This window comes from Eleutherodactylus coqui, chromosome 5 (assembly GCF_035609145.1).
Source record: "Eleutherodactylus coqui strain aEleCoq1 chromosome 5, aEleCoq1.hap1, whole genome shotgun sequence".
In the NCBI taxonomy this organism is placed as follows: Eukaryota; Metazoa; Chordata; class Amphibia; order Anura; family Eleutherodactylidae; genus Eleutherodactylus; species Eleutherodactylus coqui.
The window spans coordinates 79,594,350-79,619,690 of record NC_089841.1 but is presented as its reverse complement, the minus strand read 5'-3'; the positions used below and the strand labels follow the sequence as shown (position 1 = coordinate 79,619,690).

At 43.6% G+C, this 25,341-nt stretch overlaps 1 protein-coding gene across 4 annotated transcripts in view; it reads left to right on the top strand.

The window, feature by feature from the left end:
• GHR (growth hormone receptor) overlaps positions 1 to 25,341 on the top strand; it is a 309,732-nt gene that overhangs the window by 144,614 nt on the left and 139,777 nt on the right. Inside the window, exon 1 of one of the 4 annotated variants that reach the window (XM_066602764.1) lies at positions 11,237 to 11,330. The exons of 2 other annotated variants lie outside the window; for them this stretch is intronic. The gene's annotated coding sequence lies outside the window, so the exon portion shown is untranslated. Of the gene's footprint in view, positions 1 to 11,236; positions 11,331 to 22,639; positions 22,677 to 25,341 lie in introns of those variants that run through there. One more of the 4 variants, XM_066602765.1, reaches the window with a different exon arrangement.

The following is a 25,341-nucleotide window of genomic DNA, read 5'->3' as shown; positions in this document are numbered from 1 at the left end:
AGGGGTCAGGAGCGCTCCTCTGCACTCCTTGCTCAATCTCCTCATTGGTGTTGGTCAACCCCTTCTACCTTATTGCCATAAGAACATCCTCTCTTCCTCTTTGTCCTCAGGTAGCTCTGGGAACCGCTTTCCAGTTTTTTTTTCTCCCTTTGCAGTAAGCAGCCTTCTGTTCTTCAGTCCAGGGCACACACAATGGTGCACTGTGTAACTCAAATTGCCCCTTTTTATATCAGGGCATTATTTCACTAGAAGTTTCCCAGTGAGTATGGTAAATTATATTATGGCCAAAATGTGATGCATATTTTGGCACACATGGCAATTCTGGCTCCATCTTTTGGTATATTGTTCCAGTGTGTGACATACATAAATGATCTATAGGAGCTATTTAGATATTTTATATACTCTGTGTAATTGAAAAGGTTTATACAGGGACTGGGAATCCGTATTCTTTAGTTCTTGTTACACAGAAACTAAGAGCCCTGTGTGGAGCAGAAATGCAGTCCTAAGCCCTCGCTCAGGACCTGAAGGTTGCAGGTTCAATCCCCGCGTAGTTCAGGTAGCCGGCTCAAGGTTGATTTAGCCTCCCATCCCTCTGAGGTCAGCAAAATGAGTACCCAGCTTGCTGGGGGGTAAAAGATGACTGGGGAAGGCAATGGCAAACCACCTCGCAAACACAGTCTGCCAAGAAAAAAATGTCACAATGTGACGTCACCCTAAGAATCAGTCATGACTCAGTGCTTGCACCTTTATCTACACAGAAACTGGACCACTGTACACAGTCGTCTTTTGATTTCACTGCGTTGCTCAACTCAGTAAAAAAATGAAATCAATAATTTATACTGTATGTACCCTAAAATTGTTTTATTTAAAAAAGTTACTGATCCCACAAAGAAAGCCCATACATGGCTGCATCAACGGAAAAATGAAAAATGCCGTGGAGTGAGTTGACATAAAAACTTTTTTTCATCAAATGTGCTATTATAATGCAAAAGTGGAAATACATAAAAGTCGTACTGACTTGTAAAAATTCATTCTTTGGGGAAGGGAGGGTTGCCCTTTGAAAAGTTTTGCTATGGGCTATTCTAATGACACCCTACGCCCCTGTCCTCCACATACTCTACATTGCTCTGGTCCTGCCAATATTGCACAACATGCTCTGTACAAATAATGCCGCAGTAGATGGCTGCAGGGAAATATGTAAGGTCCAAGATCCCGAAACCAGCAAACCTATTAATGGTAGTGTTGCATCTGACTGGCAAGTCAGAATGTACCTCAAGATCAGTATGGGGCAAAGAAAGCCAAGCATTTATACATTGTATGTAGTGTAAAAGTACTACTTACAATGTTTTTTTCCAGCTGGTCATTAGATAAAACCGGATGTCAGAACACATTTTACTCCCACCATACTGTAAAGGCTAAGTATAGTCATATTGTCGTCATGTTACAGTCAAAGTGGATGGAAATTCAAATCCTCAGCGCATTTTCAGGGAGATGGAGCCTTGTTCTTTCTGGGAATATGACACTGGGATTAATTGCAAGCTTTTAGGCACAAAGCCAGCTGTTTACCTGTAGAACTGTCATTTATGTTGTGTAATTAGGGTGATTTTAGGAACTCTATGATAGCGGTACGATACATATGGCAGCTAAGTGGCGAGTCATGAGTGCAGGACTCTAATGCACCTGTTCAAGTAGTAATTATCAGGGAAAAGCAGAATTTCTGATGTTTTCTGTTGAAACTACCTAAGAGCAAAGTTTGCATAAGTGAAACGGCAAGGTAAAGGTCGCCGAATCCTATGCTTTACAATAAATATACATGACAGGATATGAAACAATTACTGATAGAGGGAACGATATAATAGATAAATAGATGTGCAACAAAATCCATGTAAAGTCCAAAAACAATTTTCCTCTAATGCAAGTCAATTGGGTTTCTACAACACAGATTTCAATGCACTACGTGGAAAGAAATCGTACATGGATTTGCCTTATGGACTGGGGCGACCGCATGCATATCCACTTTATTTAGCTCTTTTTAATCCACTGTCTGACGTCTTAAGACATTCTGATTTAAGGCTGTACAGCTCCGATGTTGGAAGACGTCCGTCCGGGTTCTCTTACTGTATATTGCCAGCCTCTCTGCTGTCAGAGCCTATCCAACGTGTCATCTCATGCAGTACTGGCTTTAGCCAGCAGATAGCGCTATCGTATAACAGCAGAAAAAGAGTAACCCCCTAGGAAAACCAGGATACAAATTGGATTAGAAAGAGTTAAATGTGCTCCAATGTTAATAGGGAATCAGACAAAAATTACAAAGTTATTGAAGAATAATTGGAAGAATCTCCCTGTATTTTTTGTGAGACAGAACACTATTTAGTAATCAAAGCTTTCTTTTTGGGGGGGTATTGGGTTTGATCTGACTCCAAGGATACAAATTGGATTGGAAAGGGTTAAAATTAAAAATCTGAGGCTCAGTCTCGAATCTTTCCTATGAATTATGGGACAAATCTGACAGGTTCTTCCAATGCGGATTTTGTTTCACATCAAACTTCCCCATAAAGCACGCAACCATTGGAGTTAATTCTAGCAGAAAATCAAATAACCATAAAGAAAGTTTTTGCACTAGTAAAAGCAGACCTTCTCTTCAGATCTGAAAGCCTCCAGTATAGAACATGTTTTATAGAAATGTGTCAATATTTCCCTATGCAGAAGCTGTTGTTCAGTACAGTCTGTGGAGTTTGGTTTCCATAGCAGTTTTTACGGATTTCGGTACATAGGATCACGTGTGTATACTGTATATGCATGATGGTCCCCTGACAATAAACACATGGCAGGGTGTCTCGTGGCCGGGACCTCCAGCTGTCAGATGTAATCTGTGTGGATACCTGACGGCAAGTCTTCAATGTTCATGCAACATCAGGGGAAAAAAAGCATTATACAGTTTTTACTGAAATGTAAGATTTTTGCAAAGCGAGAGATGACCTTTAAAGAAACTGGTTAATTGATGTGACTCCTAAAACTGGGTACCCTGCTTTATTACCTTACAATTCCCTAACAGGGAATTAGGATCAAGTATATCTTTACTAGATGTTTTCATTTTCATAGATTAATTTAAAAAAAAAAGCAATTTTTGCAAACAGCTTTGCTTAAAAAAATGCTGATGTTTTGTGATTACAGCTCATTTGCCAGCATGTCTCCATGGTTGCAGACTACAGCAAACCCTGTCTGTAGACTGATGCTGCAATCATGTGTTGAAGGCATTGTCTAATTACAAACTGTTGATGGCTTATCCTTAGATTAGTTTATTAATAATAGATTGGCGGGGTTCGCCACCCAAGACACCTCACTGATCAGCTGTTCATAAGGCAGGTGTTCTCATGTTCTGAGATGGTTTCTGCAGGAAGCAGACACCTCTGTCCCCACTGCAATGGCCAGGCGTGGTATTGCAGGCAAAGTTTCCATTCGCTTCATTGGGAACTTTGCGTGTAATACCAAGCCTGGTTACTGCAGTGGGGACATAGCTGTCTGCTTCCTGCAGAAATCAGGATCACCTGAGGGGACCATCATCTATTTATACCCAGGACTGTGACTGTAACAAGGGGGTGTCCTCTACGTCTAGAGGAAAGAAAGTTTCTACACCAACATAGAAGGGGGTTCTTTACTGTAAGAGCAGTGAGACTATGGAACTCACTGCCTGAGGACGTGGTGATGGAGAACTTGCCGAGTGTCACAATATTACATGTTAGAGTTACTACTTACTTCAGAAGGGTTGGTGATCCAGGAATTGTACTGATTGTCAGATTTGGAGTCAAGAAGGAATTTCTTTGCTGAGATAAAGAAAATTAGCCCTTACCTCATGGGCTTTTTTACCTTCCTCTGGATCAACATTGCAGGGTAATAGGCTGAACTGCATGGATATACCGTATATCTTTTTTTTCACCCTACAAACTATGTTAAGAAGTGGAGGGTAATGGGAATGGAATAACACAAAATTTCAGGTACAGAATACAAAATCAGCCTATGTAATACTGTTTGTTTCTTATTTGATAACCAAGTCTGTTGGTTGATGATGATTTCTCGGCCATTTGTGTATAGCTCCTGTTGACCTTCAATCCTAATGTAGCAAGAGAAGAAATTTAAGGAATGCTAACTCATATCAAAGTATTGGGGCTGTCCGAGTCCTGGTGAGCCATGAGCCTACGGGTAAATGATCCCCCTCAGTAGCCACATGGTCCTTCACAATTGTATGTACAGTACTGTATGCCTTTGCTGCTAATTAATATGCCAAATCATGTGGGAGGCAATTACCTGTACTCTCATGGGATTCCAGTTTTTTAGCAGCTCGGTGCCAGCAGAGGTAGGAATGTTGGTATGTAATGATTTGGATAAAACATAGAGCATGAACTGAGGCTTACTATCACATTAGAGGAGGAAATCTATTGCGCCGTGTGAAGTAAACCTCTATATCAAATAAAGTTTGTGCTTCCAACTTTTTTTATACTGTTCCAGGAATAGAAAATGTTCCTTGCTATTAACGGCGTTGTCTAATTGCCAGCCAGGACTGTAACACACACAAATATCCTGTCAAAATGATGTCTGAATACTTTTATGTCATTATGATATTACATGTAAACACTTCTAATCAATTCTTAATAAATCTAGTGAGTGCACAATATCTAAACGATAGAGCACCCCCATAAAGAAAAATGATTATCTTTACATTCTAGTTGTTAGCAGTCCATTTCTAATGAAGCATTATGGTTGCCATTACAGCTCTGTTGACAGTTGTCACTTAGTTTTGTCGAAACGTTTAAATGACAAAGCTCCTGAGTTCCCCACCATTAAAATGAAGCATCTTTGCAATAGATCCTGGTTAAACATTTCCTACTATTTTGTGTCTTCAGCGCCAGTGTAGTCTTATGTGTTTCTATGGCAACAGACTACAAAACATTTGGTGTAGTCTGATTGCAATCATATTTCTATCCATCTGCTCCCTAGATTTTGCTAACATAAGCTTTGAAGATTAGTAAGAAAAAAGGGACATATAGAAGAGAGTATGACTGTAGGATAAGACTACATAGGGTTTGTTTGTAGTCTGTTACCATGGAGGCAGATTTATCATCTCCAATCTTGGTAACTGTGTGTTACAGCTGATACCCCCTGCTGTTAGTGCGGTTCAGCTCCTGAGCCCACACCATCATTGCACCGTTTCTGTGCAACGGGATATATACGGGGATTGGAAGGGATTAGTCAAGACTATTTGCAAAGTTTCTTCTTTTTTTTTATTGTAGATGCATTAGAGCCAAGGGCGTACATACCATAGAGGCAGACCATGCAGCTGCTATGGGACACTTGGAGAAAGGGGGCCAGTGATGGTATTACCCCCGGTTCTGTTAAGTAGCTGGAACCAGTGCAGGGCTACCTTATCCAGACAAGGCGGTTGGGCATTGTCTTAAGGGCTTATTCACATGACCGTATATATGCAGCTATTTAGCTGTGTCCAAAAATCGGGCAGAAATCGCCACCATCTAAAGTATTGGATTCCAATGTATTCATTCAGATGAGCGTTTTTTTGCCGCGTGAAAAAATCATGCCCGCAAAAATACCACATCGGCGACCATTTTTGGTTGTTTATTTAATACGCTGCATCCAAAGATAGGTCTTGCCCTATCTTTGGCCGAGATATGCTAAAAGCTCCCATAGACTCCTATAGGAGCTGAAAAGAAAGTGAGAGGAAAGGAGTTTAGCTGGGGGAAAAAAAGACAGCTGGCTCTATTTAGGTATCAAACCTAATTCTGAGGATTTATGCCGACAGAAGGATTTCCACACTGCAATGTAGTTTCTTGCCATTACATTGCAGCCGCCCATGTGAGTGGCGGAAAATACGCGGCTAAACATGGGGGCTTGACTGCGGCTATTCTTCATTCATTCAATTTTACAGTGGGCACAACCTAAAAACGCATACGGTCGTGTGAAAGAGGCTTAAGAAAGTGGAAGGGAAACAGACACCATACCTTTCTGTCCTGGGTACCAAAATCTAGTGGCCTTAATATGGGGCTTATTTTGATATCTGCTATTGGGCCCTTTCTTTTCTATGTACTGACTGGAGCAATAAATGAAAAAAGTTGCAAAGGTGGATATAATATCATCTCATAAAGTCATCCCCTGTACTATCAGAGCATATGGGCATCATTGGAGGATACTCCAATTGAGACGGTCACCTAAGAGCCAACCATGGGTCATTGTTGTTTTATGAAGGGAAATGTATAGCCAGATAACAGCTGATTTGGTGTTTAGAGAAGTCCAATGCAAAGTGATCATCTGATAGTCACGTCAGCTTCTATTTGACTGATCCATCTTTGTGAGACAACCCAAGTTAATATACTCATTTTCACTTAAATGTTTTAGTGTCATTGTATGTTTTCATGAATGTACAACACCCCATTGGACACATGGTTGGCATGACGCATCTATACTGGTTTGCCTGTTTTATAACATGACTAATATATACCCCTATAACGTTATACCAGCGGCATCCAGCAGAGACTATCAATCTATAATCTCTGCAACACTCTGATTGTCATCACCTATTATTGTTATTATGTCTGGATTTACCTTGGTTTGTTTTTCTTGTTGGTTTACATTACAAAGTCTTTTATACCTCTGTCAACATTTCAAGGTTCCTTGTGTTTCCTGACTTAGCTGCACTAAGGAAGTTTGGAAGTTGGAGATAAGAGTGTCAGTCTGATATTAGTAGTGGCAGAACAAAGGTAAGAGTAGAGTATGCTGTGACAAAAGAATAGAAGCTCCTGCGACAATGCTTACACAGACACCGTCACTGCATAGTGGATATGAGAAAAGCTAAGAAGATTAATACGAGGACTATAGGTGTCCCTGTTCTATTAAAGGAACACTCCAAGGAAAACTAGTGCGGTGCCATGGTGGTGGTGCATGGCAAGAAGACCACCAGAGATGATCTCTGTTTCGTGTTCCGGCCTCTGAGGTCCTGCATCAAACATAGCACGGTGTGTCAGTATTGCCTGGGGTGCCCCTTTAATGACTTTATTGCAATAATAAAAAGTCTCAAATTTAATAAAAATCTCACGTTTTATACTCTAGTGTAAGTATAGAGTGCACTGGAATGAAGTGCGCCAAATTGATGGTGTACTCTTAAATTTGTTGCATGTCTGGCCAGTCCTTGAACATGCCTGTAAAATCTACGCCAGCTATGATAATTTACACCAGTTTCTGGCATACATTATAGTACATGTGCCGTATGGTGGGAGGTCCTGCACCCTCTTTTGATAAGCCGTGTCCACTTTCAGAAAAGTGCCAAGCAGGGCGCAAAAATGTCAAAAAGTTGCAAACTTTTGTACAAGTACAAATTGCAACTTCGTAGCAACAGAATTCTTAGGCAGCTAGTTTAATAACTTCCTTCCAGTGTTTTTAGGACATTTCATATTCTATAACTAATCAGCAGTATTATATGTCTCAAAGAAAGTGACGAAAACCTGCTGCGATACCGCAAAAACAGTGTTTTTGCAAAAAAAAGTTTATGGGAGAGATTGTATTTAAAAGTGAATATGAACTCATGGGAGAATATTTATATTTTGGTTTTTGGAAGTGAAAAGTAGCGGCGTAACTATAGTTTGTGTCACACCCAGGCTTCGGAGCCCTAGGCGGTCTGTATCATAGATTTTGGTAACAGCTGATGCTTAGGGTCCATGAGGCGCATTTGGAAGAGTAGTTGGGCTCACTATACTTTTTTCCAACTACTTTTAAGACAAACACCAAAGTTCCAGCGCATTTACTGCCAAAATGATTGGCGCACTTCTTACTAAACTAGTAAGACCTTTAAGACATCAAGTGTCTTTGTAAGTGTCTTGACATGTCAGACAAGAAAGGGCATCAGCATAAACAAGCATGCCAACGCTTATGAACAGAGATGGATGAATAACTGAGAACAAGTGCTGAATGCCACAAGATCCATAAAGATGAAATTACAGCAGGACTGTGCCATGGCATTATTGGCTCGCAGCGCTGGTGTACTGGGTTTGAATCCAACAAAGGATAATATTTGCATGCAGGGCTGCTTTAAAGGAGATGTCTCGAGGAAGCAGTGAATTTTTTTTTTTGCCCAGTCCCCCCCATTAAGTACACATTACTAAGCCCCCCTGTAAATGACATTTCTAGCTGGTTTGTACTTACCGTTCCAGCGTTTCAGCAACTTATAAAAGTTTCCCCAAGATGGCCGCCGGCTCTTTACCCGTCGCTCGCTGCAGCCCGACGTGTGCGCGCTCCCGAGACGCTGCCAGCTGTGTCTCCATGACAACACGACGCCCCGCAGCCGCCGACCGGACCCCTGGAGTGAACACGGCCGACCAGTCACCCACCGCCAGGCAGAAGGTAACCGGCGCAGCCCCTCCCCCATCACAGCCGCAGCCCCCCCCCGGCCCAGCGACAGCCCCCCCCCGGCCCAGCGCTAGTTCCCCCGGCGCAGCGACAGCCCCCCCCCCCCCCGGCCCAGCGCTAGTTCCCCCGGCCCAGCGCTAGTTCCCCCGGCGCAGCGACAGCCCCCCCCCGGCCCAGCGCTAGTTCCCCCGGCGCAGCGACAGCCCCCCCCCCCCCCCCGGCCCAGCGACAGCCCCCCCCGGCCCAGCGCTAGTTCCCCCGGCGCAGCGACAGCCCCCCCCCCGGCCCAGCGCTAGTTCCCCCATCGCAGCGGCAGCCCCCCCCCCCCCCCGGCGCAGCCCGGCGCAGTGGCAGCCCCCCCGGCCCATCACTTACCAGGACAGCTGGGCGGCTCCTCCGGACAGCTCGGCAGCTCTGCACCTTCCTCTAACAGAGGAAGGTACAGAATGGCCGCTCCAGCGCGCTCCCGAGCAGTGACAGCTCGTCTGCGCATGCGCAGAAGAGCTGTAGCGGGGAGCACACTGAAGCGGCTCGTGCTGAAAGGAGAAGACCGGACTGCGCAAGCGCGTCTAAAAAAGCAAGCTGCCAGCGAATTTAGACGGAACCATGGAGACGAGGACGCTAGCAACGGAGCAGGTAAGTGAATAACTTCTGTATGGCTCATATTTAATGCACGATGTATATTACAAAGTGCATTAATATGGCCATACGGAAGTGTATAACCCCACTTGGTTTCGCGAGACCACCCCTTTAACCATAGGGTGAACTTGCATAGGACCCCCTGGCAGCTGCCAGTGGTGCCACGTTTAACAGTGTTTGTGTCCCCTGGAGCGAGCACAGTTGAATACTGGCAGGCTAGATGAAAGCTAGGGAGCGAATGCAAAAGGCAGTCTGACTGCCATGTTTAATAAGCCCCATCCTGACGCTTTCTTTAGTGACCTGGTTTTGTATAGATGGCGGTGCATGTGACGTCCCGGCAGTGTGCATCCACAGTCCTGCCCACCTGTATCTTTCTGTCTGATCCCGGAGAGGTTTATACATGGGAGCAATTTAAAGTGGCAATTTAATCTATTTGTGTATGCATTTTAGGTGGTTCTTATTTTATTTTACTCACTTATATAGTGTATTCTTCAGTGCTGTAAACCGATTAGAATCACTTCCATTGGGCTTGGTGAGTCACAATCTATCTTGGCCTATTAGTATGAGTGTGGGAGGAAACCAGGAAAAACATACAAACTCCATGCAGATGTTGTTCCTTAGGGCTCAGTCACACGGGCGACGATCTGCGCATATTTCTGTGCGGAAAAACGTCCGCACCGCCGGTGCGGATGAAAATTCGCACCTGTTGAACATATGAGTGGCAATGGAGGTGGTCATGCAGATTTTCGTCCGCTCATGCAGTGCGTTTTTTTCCGCATGGAAGAACGCGCATATATCCGCCCATGTGACTGAGCCCTTAGTCAGATTTGAACCCAAGACCCTATTGCTGCAAGTGCTAACCACTGAGCTACTGTGCCGCCTAATGATCTCTTTGGTTTTATTCCATTAAACTCATACCTCACAAGTGTCCCTCTTTTTGGAAGGACAGTCCCTATTTTTGACCCAAGTCCCTCTGTCCTTGAAGTCCCTGATTTTGACCTTTGAAATAGATTTGCATTAATAAACCCCAACTAATAGACCCCAGTTTGCATAATACTCCTTCATATGGTGCAATTTGGCTAGTAAAAAGTTCTATACTCCAATGACTTTTGGGCTAATATTTCAACTAAAAGCATTTAAGTGTGTAGATCTAGATTGAAAAATGGATCCGTCACACAACAAACCGTAAATGTCCCTTTGACCATCTAAAAAGTTGGGAGGTAGGATTAAACTTATTATATTAAAGGGGTTTCTGAGTTATTTTTGTAAGGTTTTTGCCTCCCATGCACATAATAATAAAAAAAAATCAATATACTCATCATGGCACCGGACCACTGCTTTGGTGCTCTGGTGCCATGTCATCTGATAGGTGACATCATCGGGTGAGAAGGCCTGGTGACTTCCCATAAACTAATCACATGGACTTCTACTATGAAATCCCTATCTGGATGACGCCTCTGTCAGGCTACCTATTGGCTGCAGCGGGGGTAAACAAGGCACTGGAAGACAGGAGCCGCTGCGGGATAGCAGCAGCAGCAGGGAAACAAGTAGATCTTTGTCACCCCCCCCCCCCCCCATTGCTACCAATGTTTAAAGCTATTGGAAACCCCCTTTTAATATCATAATACACATTTATATGTTCACATTTAATAAACAGGCTTTATATGTAGCATAAAGTTGCATTGAACTGATCCTTCAGTTGGCATTTGGAAGCCTCCGCAGCAGCTGGTTAGTTTTGCTGTGACTTCTAGTACTACTACAACAGCTGCAAGGCCTCAGCCTCTCCGCCTGATGTGGAAATTCTCTTCACAGATGGCAGTGAGGTCATTCTTTTGGGGGTGTGTAGGAGAAAACAGCAAATCAGCTAGAGAAGACAGTGACAGTATAGGAAAACTCCCTTGTCATCTTGCGGAGTTAACCTGGCGCCCCCTGCTGGTCATAGGACAATAATATTAAACTAAAGCAAGAAAACAAAGAATAAATAATTCAGTGGCGCAAATTCACATTTTATCATACTACGGAGAATTGGAAAGAAGAGAAGACGAGGACTGCGAAAAGAGTTCCACAATGAGACGCACATGTAGCTGAGTGCCTTCCACCGTGTCATTATCAATAATGGTATTTGCTCACCGAGGCCAAGGGGCACGCACTGTTTGGTTAAATCGCTGCTCTTTAGTACTTGGGATAAAACACAGATGACAGAAAACACTGCAGGAGAGATACTGAATGTCTGGGGATACAACTACTGGGAGTCTTGGACTCGGAACTGGCTGCAATCTCAGGTTGGATTTTCCATGTTTTTGTACGGTGGAGGCATTTCTTCCAGAACTTTAAGATTTCTTCTTCATTTGTCTTGTAATCTCCCCGGGCTCAGCTCAGTTTAGTTTACGGAATCTGGATGGGATTTTGACAGGAGTATGGAAAGCGAGTCTTACTTATCACCGCACGTTGGGAATTGGGGATGGAAAAAGCCGACTGATGTCTGGTGCGAATTAAGGCAGCTCGCTTTTTCCGTTTTATTAGATAAGTCAGAGAACGTATGTTCTGTAATCTGCTATTATGTAAGTCTTATGTAAAGGGACATTTCCACCGCTTGTTTCAGATTTACAGTTTTCACTGATAGAAAGTTATAGCAGAGGTCCAGAAACGATTAAGGGCTCATTCACACGGGCAGGTTTTCTGTCCAGATTATTTTACAGACATAATACGGACTGAATAGGAACTCATTGACTTAAATTGGTGTATTCAGATGTGTGTGTTAGGGGTCCTGCACACGACCGTGTTTGCATCTGCAGATGCAAATATGCAGAGAATAGAGCCCATTGATTTCAATGGGTTAGTTCTTATCTCTTTTTTTGTGCAGGCAAAGGAGTCTATGGGAGGGTGCACTAATGTATAGGAATGCGCAATAGGCTGCGCGATTCTGTGAGAAGATGAACACCTCTGGAACTCATTAGACCAAATAGCTATTTAATTCGGGACATGTTAGTGTCCCATGCGCAAAAAAACCCCCAATGCCGTGCGTGTTAAAAAGTCATTCATTCCGCAAAAAAGCAGCGCATGCACAATAGCGCATATGCTCATGTGAAGGAGCCCTTATATGCATGTCGAAAAAAAAAAGCATCATGTGCTATTTTTTCCGTATCGCAGACCTAACTTGACCATGAAAGTCTATTGGAGTGTAAAAATACACATGCATATTCACTTCGCTTTTTATGCATCTGGCTAGCAGTTAGTGGTAAAAAAAAAGTTACAGCAATTGTGCCTTTTTGCATTTTTTGTAAACATGAGAAACACAGTGAATAGAGATGCAACATGGATGTAAGAAAAAATGCGTATGCATGGTTTTTCACGGACCAAAATTGCATAGATTTTGTGAATGAGCCCTAAGTATGTAGTTACACTGATATTTTTTAAAGTTTTTTTTACTAGTTGTTTACTTTTTAATTATTTACTTAACCATTTTTACGAGGGGTGCCTGATGCTAATGGGGGCCCCCATGACCATTATGGCAGCTCCCACAGAATTGTCAGCTCAGATAAACTATAATCCTGGATGATAACTCGGCTAAGTTATCTGCTTAGCTAAAACAGCTAAGTTCTACATAATTGTCCGGACTGCCACAACTCCCTCGCTGCAAGCATTGAGCTTTTCAGGAAAGTGGCGTAGAGCAGCTTGGCTGTCAAACGTCGCCAAATGTTGCCACTTTTTTACACCAAAAAACTCATGATAGATCTCCCCCATAGTGATACTGGATGTGAGGATATATCAGGTGATACCTAGATCATTTGTTATTCGGAGGTCCAGGAAAAGTAGGTTTCAGCTCCCAACCAAAGCAATATTTGTCCCCTATTTATGAAACCGCTATGGCAGAGAAAAGTTAAAGGGGTTGTTGTGCCAAATTCCTAACTTATCCCCTATCCACAGGAAGGAAGGAAGTGTCTGATCAGTGCGGTAAAACCACTGGGAACCCCACAGTCACATGAACAGGACTCCCATGTACACACTGCCATATTAGTCATCTCTCTGGGACTGCTGGAGGATATACGCATATATTTTGCTCAGCTGCTCCTTAGTTATAATAAATTTTTGCCTTTTTGGTCCAGTATTGCTCCCCCCCCCCCTTCTTAAACCTGCACCAATCACCAACAGATGTTAGGGGTAACTTGAAGCTCCTAGGCTCAGAGCATGACTATCTATCATAATTGGGTCTTCTTAAATGCCATGGATACCTATGGATGGCATTTTATTTCACTTAAATGCATGTATTTCGGGCTGACAATCATTTTTGCAATTGAGTTTAATTCAAAATGTTGCACCTTTTTGACTTCTTCAGCTTCTACATATCACAGTATATATAAACTATTGTCTAAGGGTACTTTTACCTGGCCTGACTGTTGGGTGCTCAAGTGTCTGACAGTTGTCCCAACAACTATCGCTCCTGTGCTTTAACATAGTAACATAGTATGTAAGGCTGAATGAAGACCACGTCCATCTACTCCAGCCTGTCTATCCTCCTGTGTTGATCCAGAGGAAGGCAAAAAAAAAACAAGAGGCAGGAGCCAATTAGCCCTTTTGGGGGAAAATTCCTTCCCGACTCCCTAATGGCAATCAGACTAATCCCTGGATCAACCCCTAATAGTTCCTACCTGCCTGTATACCCGGATTAACAATTAACCTAAGATTTATATCCTGTAATATCGTAGCGCTCTAGAAAGACATCAAGTCCCCTCTTAAACCCCTCTATGGATTTTGCCATCACCACATCCTTAGGCAGAGAGTTCCACAGTCTCACTGCTCTTACAGTAAAGAACCCTTTTCTGTGTTAGCGATGAAACCTGCTTTCTTCTAGACGTAGCGGATGTCCTCTTGTTACCGTCGCAGTCTTGGGTGTAAACAGATTGTGGGAGAGATCCTTATATTAACACAGGAGCAATAGTCATTCAGTAAATGGAGGTGGAGCGTATAAACTTTGTTGTGGTCATACATGAGCTCATAAAGAAGATGCAGGAGAGGAGAGAGCAGAGGGAAACTAAGCCATCAGTCCGGCCTCACTGATGGATCTCCTATTGAGACTTAAGGCCTATTTACACGTAACGATTGTCACTCACAATGTGCTCAAATTAATGAGAGTGCGCAATAATCATTACATCTAAACACGAAGCCATTGTGCACTTTTTGTTCGCTTTTCATTTGTCGCTCAGTTTCAACCTAAATAAAAATCATTGGCGGTTCACTTACTTCTCGTTACGTCTAAATGCTCCCTGCTCAGTGTTGTACATAGGAATGTGAAGCACTGAGCAAGAAGTGAGTGATTCTCAGCGGTGATCTGCCTGTCTAAACATTTTGCACAATATCACTTCTTCGTGCGCTCGATTAAAAGAGTCGTCTTGTGTAAGCGGACCATAAGACTGCAGTTTCTACATACTGTGATTTGTAAAAGCTGCAGAAGAGAAACCGTGTAAAATTTTTAATGAAATCCTATTGCAAACTTGAATGTCAGCCCAAATACATGCATTTAAGTAAAAAAAAAAAATTGCCCCCCAAAGGTGTCCAGAGCCTTGAAGGCATTTGAGTCCCCTCAGACAGCAGGGTGCGACTGCTTCCTCTTGCCGAAGACTGCTGCAAAACATTGGAGATTTGGTGCATAGTTGCTGACTATTAGACCACATTTTCAAAGTGAATGACATACGGTACTATCTTAGTGGGGATTACACAGATGCTTAAAGGTTTATTTGGATATCAGTTTGCATGTGTTCATAGACATGGGTGCTGCTGCATGCAGTTTTATTGTGTCCTGTACCTTTAAAACAGCATCTGTTTTCCTGAGCCTCGCTTTCTGTATCCTATTCCTCCTACCACATCTAAAGCAGCCACTGGCTGCGGTCCAATCCGATGTGTCTCCTTCTTCGCTGACACTATGCATGCTACCTGTTAGTCCATAGTAGCATTGAACACTGCAGTATGAGTCCAAAATAAACACAGTTTAGATATAATCAGTGATACTGACCATGCTAATCCGTCATTGAAAGCTCCGCGCCTCTGTTGTGACTCACTGAAAGGAATCATTACTACTCGCAAACTTGTTTTTGCTGGGGTAATGGAATGTATCAGTTACCATTTAGTCGCTTATCGGCTATATAAAGAAGTACGGTAAGCTGATAAATGGCTGCCGTCTATGTTGCGCCATGAATTTAGCGGTTTAATGCGTTTTGTTAGTTTCAGCAAGCAAAGAGCTCAGGCCGTATGAAACATATCGGAGGAGATCTGTCTATGATGTCCTAAAATACATCATTTTATGTGATGGTGAAAATTTAGCAAATTGCTAAAATTCATATACAATGGTACTGTTACGTGTGAGCCGGACACACAAACACATTATGTCCGGATCAGACGGTATAGTTCTCCAAAAAGATAGATAAACACTCTTGTAAAAACTTGGAGAAGTAAAAAGATCAATAATGAAACTAAACAATGGGGAAAAGGGAAAATCTCATCCTAATGTAGTAATATGGGAAATCCTCCCTGAATCGGTGCAATCACTCCGATGAGGACGGCCCTACGTCTAGAACCTGAGGGCATGGAGGCTCTAGTACCCTGTTGGGCCACCTGTAGCTTGGATACAAGATGTGATATGGGCAGGCAAGGAGGCTCTAGTACCCTGTTGTACCACCTTTAGCTTGGATACAAGATGTGATACAAGCGGGCATGGAGGCTCTAGTACCTTTTTGGGCTGCCTTTAGTTTGGATATATGGTGTGATACTAGTGGGCATGGAGGCTCTAGTACCTTTTTGGGCTGCCTTTAGTTTGGATATAAAATGTGATACTAGTGGGCATGGAGGCTCTAGTACCCTGATAGACTGCCTCTATCTTGGATGCAAGATTGGATACAGCCGGGATGGAGGCATACAGGTTCAGTATGGTATCCTGTGGCATATTAGTCCACCTTTCCTGTAACCAAGCTTTTAGATTATGCAAACTTGTAGGATGTCGAAGTTGGCATACCACACCATCCTCCCTACTGGTGGTCTGTCAAGGGTGCTCTGAGCCTCATTACCTTGTGTGTGTGCCCTCATGCATCCACTGGTCCCAAGACCTCCTAACAGTCTACTCAGCACAGTCCATGTATAAAGACCATCCAGTTTCTCACATTCCAAAAATTCACCCCCTCTCTCAAATTCTGTTAACTGAGTGAAATCTCTTCAATTGCATCACAGAGGCGTCTAGTGGTCAACAAGCTCCACACAAATGGAAAAAGAGGTCCTCTACTAGTAGGCATGTTTTGCTTAGTAAGTTTCCCTTTAGGCCAGTTTCGGACGAGCGTATTGTAACATGTCCCTAAGGGTGACTACCCACTACAGTTTTTTTCACTGCGAAATTCGCAGCGATTTTCTTTTTTTGCAGGGGTCTATGGGACTTGTAATGTTAAATCGCGATCGCGCAAAATCACGATTTCGTGGTAAATCACGATTTTGCGGGATCGCGATTTTAACGTTACAAGTCCCATAGACCCCTGCAAAAAAAATCGCTGCGAATTTCGCAGTGAAAAAAACTGTGGTGGGTAGTCACCCTTATACAGATTTGCATTAAAAGCGTGTTTCAAATGACATTGCAACCGTATGTCTTCAGTGTTTTCCTCCATATTCTTACTTTTATACTGGGCAAATACTCGCCCATATTTGCCCAATAGAAAAGAATAGGAATACTGATACAAAAAAAAACCACACAAAAAATAGGACAGGCTTTGTTTAAAGACGCGGCTGAGCCCCAGCAGCCGAAGGGACGTAAGTATGTATTTTTTTGTTTTTTAAACCACGTTTACTTGATTTTCAGGGAAGGGCTTATATTCAAAGCCCTTCCCTGAAATCAATTGCCAGCAGCACAATCCTCTACTGCAGTTGACAGCTGCAGTAGAGAATTGAAGAATTCCTCTGCTGCATCTGTCACAGGTGTGGCAGATGTAGCAGCATGGAATTCTTTTAACTAGCGGGGATGAAGGAAACCTCTACATGCGGCAGATGTGTTCTTCATCCTCGGTGGGGGTCACGGCAGCAGCGGAGAGGTAAGCATACTTTTTATTTTTTTTACACTAAAATCTTTCTCTTTCAGGGAAGAGCTTATATGTAAAGCCCTTCCCTGAAAAAGAATGCAGGGGTGCCGGCAGACCATTGTTTTCAATGGAGCCACTGGCAGCAGCCGCGGCTCCATTGAAAACAATGCGTGCATTCCCTATGGTGCTCGCATGTCCTATCTTTGCAGACACACACCTGTAAAACACGGACATGTGAACACACCATAGGGAATGCATTGTTGCAAATACAAGAGTGTTTTTATGTGTGCATATGCACGCACAAAAACACGCTGTTGTATAGCCACACTTAGGCCTCATGTTCACGGGGAAAATCAGGCCCGCTACGGATTCTCCATGGAGAATCCATAGCGGGTCCCTCCTGCCTCGCGGACATGATGGCTAAAAAAATAAAAATTACTCACCTCTCCGCTTGCTCCCGATCTTCCCTTTTTCGTGGCCTGATCTTCTCTCCGTCGCGGCTGCATGCCGGGCACATCCACTGGGCCGAAGAAAGAAGATCCGGCTGCGAAGAAGGGAAGACACGTACCGTCCGGAGCAGGTGAGTTAAATTCTGGTGCGGGTCTGCGGCAGATCCGGACGGCTTCCATAGGCTTCAATAGAAGCCTGCGGGAGACCCGCACTAAAATGGAGCATGTCCGGATTTTTTCCTGCACGCGGGACCCGCACCTGCAGGGAAAAATGACATCCGCAGGTATTTAACTACCTGTGGGTGTCTAATGCATCCCTATGGGGCGCGGAAAAACGCTCCGGATTTTAATTAATAATTTGCCCGTAGACATGAGGCCTTAATGATAGACTAGGTACAACTGAAACATTTTCTTAAATTTACTTCAACTTTTATTTCAATGCATTAGAAGAAGAGTCCCCATATGGTGTATTTGTACATTTCTGTTCACATTTTCATCACCTCTTTGAACTATTTTTGAAGCTTTCGCATGGATTTCTCTAGCTCTGTAGCTGTGCTAGTGGCAGGCATTTCAGCCTTTGGAATGGTGTTAATAAAGGGTGTTAAATGAGAAAAATGAGCCCGCGCCTGTAGTTGGGCTGCAAACATCTCCTTATGTAAGAAGTAAAAAAAATGTCTTTTGTGCTGAAGTAAAAGCTGCCATGAGGCAAGAAGAGAGGAATGCAGGATGGATTGTGTTAGAAAGAAATATAGCTCATATTTACCAGAGACTCATCAGTGCCTCTCTTTAATTGTACGGACAGCCGCTCTGATATCTTTTATTAGCAGGCGGAAGTTTTTAATGGTTCTTCATTATCGCTCTAGATTCTTCTAATTGAGCTGCGAGGTGAATACATAATCCAAGTAAATGTAATTTCCATCTACTTTCATTGGAAGTTCTGTAAGTGGTTACATGTTACAGACGTATTCAGCCATGTGCCTATATCGTTTGCTATTGACTTCCGTAAATAAGATAAATAAGTCTATTGCCACATCTAATAGTATTGAGGAGTTTCCAACACATACTGGCCAGACATGTACCAAAGGGCATAGGTCTGGCTCATAAAACTCTATGGACATTTTGGACTTATCCATTGGGGTAATTTAATTTTTCTGCAATAGTTTTTTTTTCCTTTCTTCTGTTTATAATGCAACAAATTTGTCAAATATTGCACAATGCTGATACATTTGTAGAATCTTTAAAAGGGTTTTCCTGGGTGAATACTAATGATGATCTATCATCAGGATAGGTCATCAATAGTTGATCGGTTGGGATTCACAGCTCGTGACCCCGACCGATCAACTGAGCGAGCGCATGCAAATACACAGAGGCTGGGGTGGAAGTCTCTGCGCCGACCTCTGTGTAGTGGCCAGCGCTTGTAACTGCAGGCACGTCTCCCATTGATTTCAGCTAGCAAAAAAAGTGCCATATGGGTTGATTAGTCCTTTCTGTAGCCTATTGATTTAATTCATAAAGGCCACCTGCAGCTTATACATAGTACAATAGTGCAATTACTAAAATGAATCAGAGTTGTTACCATTCATTAGGAAAGCTCAAGAGTCCGCTTACACATTGCGGGGCAACCTACCTGCAGGGTATGTTCAGATAGAAATGATAGTACATGTCATCCGCAGCAGCAATCAGGTCCGTACTGCACCAGCAAACACAATTAACACTGTGCTATTGGAGGTCTGCTTTGTTCGTATTGTTCTGGCCAAAAATATAAATGAACTATACATTCTTAGGTTGGATTCACACGGCATATGCGTTTTTATGTTCACCCGTTGGTAGCGTAAATGCGTGAACGGGCGCAAAAAAATCTAACGTTTGTGCGCCAGTTCAGACAGCCTGAGCCCTGGCACATATGCACTGAGGCTGCAATGCCTTCCCTCCCCATCGCCGACTCTCTGCCCTTCTCCTCCCCTCCAGCTGTTTGCAATTGGAGGGGTAGGGGCGGAGCTAAGCCACTGCCCCCTCCCCGCCCCTTGTCCGCAGCCTGCAATGGGAGGGTGCGGCATGGGATGGAGCTTAGCCCTGCCACATCCCACCCCCCTCCCATTGCAAAGAGCCGGAGGGGAGGTGAGAGAAGGGGCAGGGAGTTTAGCAGTCACCTGAAACTGCCCCAAATAAAGGTTTGTCAAAAGGAAAAAACTTAGAGGCTGTCTTGCTTTGTAGTTGAAAGTTGAGTTTTTTGAGCCACATAGGCGTAGATAATCTGGGTGGGTGTTCAGCATCATTCGGTTTTCATCTGACTTCCAATAAGGGATTCTTATCCACCCCATGGAGCTGCGTAAGCGCACAGGTCACTTTTCCCTAAGACCAGCCCTGACTGCAATCCAACTGATTAGCTACTCCGAGGGTCTCTACGGAGGGTCCTATGCCAGCCATGTGCATTGTGGAAGTATCACACTTACTTTCTTGCAAAAGAGTTTCCTACTGGAATGTGTAACAGAACGGCTAACTTTATAAGACTTGTACTTTACACAAGCCGCAATGGTAATTGTATGGATGGATCTTTGCTGTGCCTCATCACTGCAGTCTGTAAAAGACCAAAGATTTACTGGCTGTACACTTTTACTGCAAGATAATAAGCTTGATATAATAAGATTTCGGTTTAATCTTGTAAAGTAGCATTTAATTGGCCTATTTATTGCTTTGGCACATGCTTAGGAAAATCATTTGTGTAATACTATGCTGCTCGGACCTTCAGCATTTACAGTCATTTGTCACCCAAAAAAGTTTATTGTTGGTGTCTGGAATGAAGTGATTCCGCATCCCGAAATGTGCGGAATTATTCAGTTTGTGTATAAAAAAAGTTATTATGGGCTAATAAAATAAAAATGTAAAGCTAAACATCGGCTTTTTTACATTCCAGTTTAGAACTATATAAAATATCCCGTAACTGTAAATACTTCACGTTCCGCCTTGTTTTCTTGCTCAGTGCTTTTTATTAAAACAATTTTATATGTAAAGACACCAAAGCGGTAGGAAAGTGAAAAAGACAGTCACACAGACAATAATAGTTACTGCCAACCTACCTGAGTCATAGTATAAAAATATTACAATTTCATTCCCAGTGAGTGAGTGAGTTACATGCTCCGCTCCTGATCACATGACTGTGACGTCATCACAGATCCTTCATCCTGTGGCCTCTGCTGCTATGGGGGTTCTTTACTGTAAAAGCAGTGAGACTGTGGAACTCTCTACCATAGAGGAATTTAAGAGGGGACTAGATGTCTTTCTAGAGTGGAAGGATATTATAGGATTAGAGATGAGCGAACGTGTTCTTAACGAGGACTTACGCACCCGAACACCGGCTTTTCCGAGGACTTCAGTGTTCGCGCGTAAAGATTCGGGGGGCGCCGGGGGGCGGGGAGAGGCGCGGCGGCGCGGGCGGCAGCAGCGGGGAACAGGGGGGAGCCCTCTCTCTCTCCCTCTCCCCCCCACTCCCCGCCGCACCCCCCCGCGCTGCCACGGCGACCCCCGAACTTTTTTCGCCCGAGCACGGAAGTCCTCGCAAAGTTCGGTGTTCGGGCGAAATGGGGCGGGGCCGAACACGTTCGCTCATCTCTATATAGGATATAAATTTTAGGGGAGAAGCGGGTTGTTGACCCAGGTCTTACAGCCAGGTTGGAACTATTAACAGGCTGAACTGGATGGACGTTGTCTTTATTCGGCCTAGCATACTATGTTACTATGGAATACTAATGAACATCTAGCAGGATAGCAGCTGTGTGCTTACAGGACCTGTGATGACATCACCACCATGTAATCAGGGGCGAAGCATGTAACTGACTCAGGATGAAGAACTTGTGATGATGTCACCGTGATGTGATCAGGGACTGAGCATGTAACTCACTCACAGACGGACAGGTGGTCTTTAGTATTTTGATTAGCAGTCATTCCAAGGATTTCTGACGATCGATGGATTTCTGTGCTGCAGTGTATTTTTTGCCGATACGCTGCAGTCGCCCGTGTGAATGAAAGAAAATATGTGGCTAAAGATCAGGACTTGATTGCAGCTATTCTTCATTCATGTCATGTTTCCTGTAGTTGATTTGGTTGGACATCATTCAGTTCCCTTGATTCAAGGTCAGTAACACCAAGAAAGTTGCAGCTGGACCGACGGGCTGATTATCGCTCTTCTCTTGCTCTTTTTATTAGCTAATTTATGACCACAAACAAGATAATCTTTGTTATGCTTATAAATTAGCTGATAAGAACATGCAGGAGAGGAGGGAGCAGAGGGAAACTAGGCATCAGTCCAGCACACTGATAGATCTACTGAGACTTAGACTGCAGTTTATATAGACACTGATATGTAGAAGCTGCAAAAGACAAACAGTGCAACATTTTTATTCAAACCCTATTGCAAAAAAATTGTCCATAGCCCATAAACGATGGGAGACGGTGTACAACATGGCATAGAGTTGCATATATTTATACACCAGATGTGGTGTGAACAGAGCATAAGTAAACGGAATAAGTAAAAATAATTACTTTGTGAAATCTAATCTAGCCAAATAACGTAAAAATCAACACCTTTCTGCTGACTTGTCTGGTGATGTTGGAACGTAGCCCCGTGGTTAACAGAACAATATATCTGTCATGTTTCTGGCTCTGCGCTGTCTATCCTTTCACTCGGCTTGCTGTACATGACAGGTTCATGCGGCACATCACTAATCATTTCTTTTCCTACCTCTATGACAACATCGGATACAAGATACATGTTTGGCGTGTAGTCGCTGAGGATCATGGAAGGAATCAGGTCCTGCAGAACACTGATATCACGTACAGGCAATCAGGAAGTAGCAATTTGAGGAACTAGCGATCACAATGCGTCTTAAAACGGGTCTGAAGAAAACTTCCAGGAATACCTGCCATGGAGGAAGAGGAGCATGGAAATGATCACCCTGTCATTATCCGAGAAACTGGTTCCAGGAATCAGTGGCAATTAATTAGTGATGCACAGGAGCTGTAAGAGGATAATCATCCGCAGAAATGGACTCTAGAGAGCTTGGCTGCTCACACAGTAATGACCCCCACTGAGAACAGGTCGACTCTTTACCCAAGGGACAACATGCAACATGTAAGTTCAAGAAAGAGAAAAATATTTATGGGCTCTCTTATAGCAATCAGTGGTCAACACAGTTGGACTGAGGTTCCTTGGGCCCACCAGAGAAAATTATTCCAAGGGCCAGAGGCATAATTTGAAGCTCCTGGGCCCCAATGCTAAAACCTGTAAGAGGGCCCCCAACTATAATGCTTTATTCATAGTACTGGGCTCCCTATATGGAGAGGAGAGTCCTTATGGACCCCCTAAAGCTCCTGGGCCCGGGTGCAACAACATCCCCTGCATACCCTACAGTGACGCCAGTGCCGAGGGCCTATCTTCCATAAACAGAACATGTGCACATCCACTTTTAATTACTTTGTAATCTTCCTTATCATAATATACTACAGTATTACAAAGAAACATTCTTTCCTGTAAACTTGGAACATGCATCTTGTTTAGAGATAAGCGAGCATGCTCGTTTAAGGCGGATACTCGAGCAAGCATCGCTCTTCTCAAGTAACTGCTTACTCGCCCGAGCAAATATGGGGAGTGGCAGGGGAGAGCGGGGGGAGCCGGGTGGGTGTGTGTGAGAGAGATCTCTCTCCCCCCCCAACCCCGTTCACGCCTGCTCCCCGCCCCCACCACCCCCCACATTTGCTCGGACGAGTAAGCAGTTACTTGAGAAGAGCGATGCTTGCTTGAGTTTCCGCCTTAAACGAGCATGCTCGCACATCTCTAAACTTCTTCCAATTCTATTGAGCCCAGTTTGGCAATTAGAGAAGCAGTTAAAAGGGTTATACCCTGCGCCGGCCTTAGAGGTTAGTTTGGGGAGATTTATGAAATTGTCTAAAATCCAAACTGTCTCTGTTACCCACAGCTACCAATCATAGCGCAGCTTTCATTTTTTTCAAGAGCACTATGCAAAGCTGCGCTGTGGTTGGTTGCTTTGGGCAACAAAGACAGTTGTGCTTGTAGACACTTTCATAAATCTCCTCCTTGTGCGGAATTTTATTTGACACTGACAGGCCATCTGCCTCTATTCTGCTTGTGCAGAAAGCAGCAAGATGGCAGAACACCCACACCGGAACAGCTCAGGGAATAAATACTGTACCAGAAGCAAGCTCAGTAGATAAATACAGCACCAGAACCAACATTTATTATTTATTACATAAATACAGTATGAGCCAACCTGTTTATGTAGATATAATACCAGAACCAAGCTAATAACATCAATACAGTAACAGAACTAAGCAATTGCGAGGCACATATAGACTGACAGCCGTGCCTCTAAGAATCAGAGAGGAGGAGATACAGCCAGGAGGTGGATGATTCATGTAGCTGCACAAGATATGTCTGCTCGGAGGAAGAAGATAATCTCTCTAGGTGGACCTAAGGCGGAAGATCAACCCCAGCCTGCATCTGTCTGGTGCCCCCCTTACAAGCTGGTGGCAGGTGTCTTGTGTGACCACATGGATTGCGTGTAGCTAAGGTCGGCCATGGCTGTACTATTAAGGACTGGCAATGTTTAGAAACCCCACTGATACTCTGAATGAAGGGGCCATAGAGGTAAATAAAGCACAGCGCCCCCTTCACCGTTTCTTCTGTAACTCCACGCTAGGGCTTTGCTGAGAATCGATTAGGAAAAAAATAGATGTATTGCCATTACCACACAGTTCACGAAATACTGTTTAATAAGAGTACTATTGTGTATGATGTGAGCTTTGCATGTTATGTATATAAAGTTTTACTGTTCAGACCTTGTATACTGTTATTCATAGTTTAATGTTGGTGACTGTAGAACTGGGATTGGGAAACGTGTGGACTTGGTTCCGCTCTCAGTGCTTTCCCTGTAACCTTGGAAAAGTTCTCTTTGTATTGTAGGCCTCTTGGCTACGCATACTGCCAACCTAGTACTGCAGTGGAAGCCAAATACAGAAGAGAGTGAGTGGCTGTGACCCAAATCTAATAAAAGCAGGGCCTTTGGGCTTGTGTATCCCAGAGGCTGAACTGTTCATTAAAAAAAGTGAATAGTTGATTGTCCAGACATTCCGAAGCAACATTGGTCCATATCACAGTGGCCATAGTTGCTACATTTGAAATATGGGTCTGTTGATGTATAAACGGGCAAGGAACATGTATAAAACAAGCAGTATTACCTTTCATAAGTCTGGGTGCCATGACCATACATGGCTTCTACATAACCTGGGATCCGAACAGGCAAGAAAGACTCAGTGGTGGCTAGGAGGTCTAACTTACCGTAATCTAAAACTAATTTTCTGTTCTTAAAATGAGGTTATAGAACACTCTCATAGAAACATACAGAAGTGATCCCAGATAAAGGTCGCCTGGTCCATCTAGTCTGCCCTTATAGTCTTTCTTTCCTGCTTCCCTCTTAGGATAGATCTACATCCCAGGCAGCTGACATGTATTCATTGTTGATTCTCCAACCACATCTGCTGGAACTTTGCCTCCTAAAAAAAGTCCCGTAGTTTCTTACTATATTCTTTTCAAATCTTTGTTATATCTATATTATATATCTATTATATCTATTTTTGGGCTAGCTGTAGATCTAAATGACAACTATTCTGGCCCCCAGTTGTGTTCACTAGATACAAGAAAGTAGGCTCTGTAAAGGTGCTTTCTCACTTGCGATCGCGATATCGGTGCATTTTTTACCCCAAATGTCAATAGGACTTTC